We start from the raw sequence: 4,725 nt of genomic DNA on the forward strand, positions 1-4,725 counted from the left end.
TATCAAATTTTGGCGCCGTTGCCGGGGACTCTCTGATCTACCATTAGATTTGAGTTTTAAATTTCGTCTAAAATTTTCTTTTTATTTTCTACTTACACGTTTTTGTTTTTCTTCTCTTTGGTGTTTCAGGTGCATGCCTCCTAGACCTCACACAAGGAGCAACAAGTCTGGTCCTACTGTGAATTTGTCAAACCAAGAGTTGGGAAAACTTGAGCGTGAGAACAGAAAAGCAGCTAAATCTCTGAAGATGGTTAATACGATCATTCTGATGCGTGATGAGGCTGGTGTTTTGAGGGATCAAGAGGGCCACTTGCGCAATGAGCAGGGCCAAAAGCTTGATGCAGAAGGAAACGTGATTCCTGAACCTGTTGTCAACGAGCAGGCTGTCGTGAACCAGCAAGCTGGTGTCGTTGATGATCCGGATCTTGGTGTCGATCGACACCAACCAGGTGGCATCGATCGACACCCACCTGCAGACGTGCGTGGAGCTGCCAACCACGTACAGAACCCCGTTCGACGACAGGAGAACAACCGGGATCTGATCAGGACCATTGCTGACTACAATCGGGCTGATCTGGTGTATGAGAACCGGTCTGCTATTGTTCCTCCCCCTTTTCAGAGGAATGATTTTGAGTTGAAACCTGCGTACTTTCAACTAGTTGGGCAGAGACCTTTCTCTGCTTTGCCCAATGAGAAGCCTCTGGACCATATTGAGCATTTTGAGGATCTTGTGACCAGTATCAAGGCTAATGGAGTGACTGAGGACTTCATATTCTGCAAGCTCTTCCCATACTCACTTGCAGGAGAGGCATCTCAGTGGTTGAAGCAGTTGCCAGCTGGATCTTTGACATCTTGGCAACAAGTCAAAGTGGCTTTCCTCAACCATTTCTATGATGATGCAATGTCAGATGAGTTGAGAGTCAAGCTATCCACTTTCAAGCAAAGACCAGATGAAGCTTTCAAGGCAGCTTGGGTGAGATTCAAAGCTTATCAGAGGGATTGTCCACACCATGGTTTTTCAAGGGTACAATTGCTGAGTATCTTTTTCAGAGGGTGTGACTGGAAGTATCAGTTAGCTTTGGATGCTGCAAGTCATGGGAATTTCAAGACAAGATTTCCAGAAGATGCTGAAGTTTTGATTGAGAATTTGGCTTCTAGCAATAGCACTAAGGGAGCAGATGCTGAAAGGAAGAGATTGCATGGAGGATTTGATTCAAACCAGTTAGCTTCTGTTAATGCTAAGCTGGATTCAGTGCATAATCTCCTTATGGGTAAGAAATCTGTTCATTTTGCTGCTGAGGTTGAGACATATGAGCCAGAACCTGATCAAGGACACCAAGAGGAAGATGTGAACTATGTCTATGGGAATCAGGGACAGCGGTTTGGAAATCAGCAAGGCAATAGGCCTTACAGTGGGAACTCTTCAAGCTACACTTCCAAGCCTGAGTATCAGCAGCAACAATAGAACAATGGCTATACAAGGACCTATGGGAATTCATCTTATCAATCTCCACCTCCTAAGAATTCTTCAGAGAGTAGAATGGAAGCCATGCTTGAGCAGCTTTTGCAAGGACAGGAGCAATTGACAGTGACATTCAATGGAAAGATTGACAATGTCTACACTGAGCTGAATGGGAAGATAGAAGCAATGAATGTTCATGTTAAGAAGCTGGAGATTCAAGTTGCACAGACTGCTGGGTCTGTTAAACGACAAGAGAGTGTTCTTCCAGCAAGAACTGAGTCAAACCCCAGACATGCTTGCAATGCCATATCAGTGAGAGATGAAGATGATGGTGAACTTGTTTATGCAGAACAAGGAGAAAAATTGGCCAATCTCTCGGTTTCAGATGATGGCATCGATCGACACCACCTGGGTGTCGATCGACACTCATCTCAGACGAACCCAGAAGCTGCAAAATCTCAGGTTCCAACAGTTGAGAGGGTCTACAAGCCTAAGGTTCCTTTTCCCAAGCCAAGAAAGTCTAAGCAGGAGATGGAAGAAGCTAGATGCAAGGCAATGATGGACAAGGTGATGATTGAGATGCCATTGATTGATGCAATAAAGCTTTCACCACCACTAAAACGCTATGTAAAGAGAATGGTATCCAATGGTTTGAGCCCTGAAGAAGGAGCACTGCTTACTAAGGATGTCAGTGCAATTCTGTTAAACCAGCCTTCACAGAGGAAGAAGGAGAAGAAGCAGGAGGTGGTTGTCTCTAAGGAAGTGAGTGCAATCATTCAATGTAGGACTGCTAAGAAATTACCAGATCCTGGAAGCTTTGTTCTTGATTGCTCTATCTCAGCAGGAAGGTTTTCTCACTCACTTTGTGACCTTGGCTCTAGCATCAACTTGATGCCACATTCTGTTGCTGTGAGACTTGGGATGACAAAATTCAAGCCAACTCAGATTTCTCTTATCTTGGCTGATCGCTCCCGAAGAACTCCTGAAGGTGTTTTAGAGGATATTCCAGTTAAGGTTGGCAACTTAATGATTCCCACTGACTTTGTGGTGCTGAAGTATGATCAAGAGCCTAAAGATCCTCTCATCTTAGGAAGATCTTTCTTGGCTACAGCTGGTGCCATCATAGATGTGCAGAAGGGACACATAGCACTGAATGTGGATGGTTTGAGTATGAGTTTTGAGATGGATAAACTGAGGAGAGCTCCTACTATTGATGGACAGACTTTTTCTGTTGAAAAAGTTTCTGCAACACGAGCATCAGGCTCAGTGTCGATCGATGCCACCAAGAGGGTGTCGATCGACACCCCTCCACATCCGAGACAAAGCTTGTCCAAAGTTGAAGCTCCAAGACAGAAACCTGTTCCCAAACGGAAAGTCTCCCATTCCACCCTCCAGAGTCCTCAGGTAAGGCAAAGGTACACCTCTTCTGCACCTAATCCTCCTCCTATCATCAACAAGAATTTCAAAGAGAGAAAAACTGTTTTGCAGTTAACCAAGCCACGAGATTATCGTAGAGTGCTTGTTTCTTCTGTTGATGGTTTTGCAGGACATAAGAGAGGCAAACCAATCCCTAAATCCCACCCTGGTCCTGTTCCTCACATCCTTGGCAAGCCTCATGCACCTAAAGCTTATAAACCACCTTGGATGAAGAGGACCTCAATGCCATGTTCTGATCCTCCGGATGCCTGAGCTCCAACACAGTCAAGCTAATGACTGAAAACAAGCGCTTAGTGGGAGGCAACCCACTGGTAGGTTTTCTTTTTCTTTTGATTTTGATTTTTATTTATTTTATTTTTATTCTTGCTTTCCTCTTACTTGATAACACTGGGGCCAGTGTTGTTTAAGTCTGGGAGAGGTTAGTTACTAACTATGATTTCTGTTTTTGAGTTTCAGTTGTGTCAGTCAAAACCATAAAGTTTGAGTCAAATTTTTCAAAATTTTTCTTTTTGTCTTTGGGAATTATGATCTTGATTAATGATTTCTCTTATTTGGCTAACACTCTAATGATTATTTGTTTATGCTTGATCTCAGAACTGAAGCTTAGAAAAACTATGAGCCTTATCAACAATCCTGAAAGCCCTTATTCAATGGATATCTGATTGATCTAACGTTGTCTCAACCTTTTATCAAGATTTTAACCGGACTTAATCTCTTACTTTGGGGTTGGAAATCAGTGGACTAGACTTCTTCTTCAGGCCATACAAGACAATGCAATTTTTCAAAGTATGTCTCCCCTCTCTCTTCCCTTCAGTGCTTTGAAAAAAAAAAAAATCAGAAAAAGAGAGAATAAAAGATGAGATGATTTTGATCAGTTTAGAGAGGTAGGTAAATTACCAGTGACCTCATTATTCTACTCTTGAGTCAAATGATCACACAAAGCTTGGAAGCGAGGGGTAGGTAAATTACCGATGACCCCGGTATTCGCTTACATCTTTGATTTAGAAAAAAAAAAGAAAAAAAAAGAATGGAAGTGAGAAAAGGGAGAGGAAAAGAGATTGAAGAAGAATGTCTTGGCCTGAAGAAAGTCCACATGCCACTGATCAATACACCCAAGGTAAGAATCCACCTTATTTATGCTTTAATATTGACTAATGAGATGACAATGGAGATTTCAGAGATTCCAAGGGATTGTGGGATTTGAGTAAGGAATGTTGATGCTAATCATGGTTAAGTATAAGTAGTAAGTTCTTGAGTCAGGTNCGACAAAATTCTCGGTTTCAGATGATGGTGTCGATCGACACCACCTAGGTATCGATCGACACTCATCTCAGACGGAACTAAAAGCTGTGAAATCTCAGGTTCCAGCTGCTGAAAGGGTCTACAAGCCTAAGGTTCCTTTTCCCAAGCCAAGAAAGTCTAAGCAGGAGATGGAGGAAGCTAGATGCAAGGCAATGATGGACAAGGTGATGATTGAGATGCCATTGATTGATGCAGTGAAGCTTTCACCACCACTAAAACGCTATGTAAAGAGAATGGTATCCAATGGTTTGAGCCCTGAAGAAGGAGCACTTCTTACAAAGGATGTTAGTGCAATTCTGTTGAATCAGCCTGTTCAGAGGAAGAAAGAGAGAAAGCAGGAGGTGGTTGTCTCTAAGGAAGTGAGTGCAATCATTCAATGTAAGACTGCGAAGAAGTTACCAGATCCTGGAAGCTTTGTACTTGATTGCTCAATCTCAGCAGGAAGGTTTTCTCACTCACTTTGTGACCTTGGCTCTAGCATCAACTTGATGCCACATTCTGTTGCTGTGAGACTTGGGATGACA

The sequence above is a fragment of the Camelina sativa genome, chromosome 20, assembly GCF_000633955.1.
Source record: "Camelina sativa cultivar DH55 chromosome 20, Cs, whole genome shotgun sequence".
Lineage (NCBI taxonomy): Eukaryota > Viridiplantae > Streptophyta > Magnoliopsida > Brassicales > Brassicaceae > Camelina > Camelina sativa.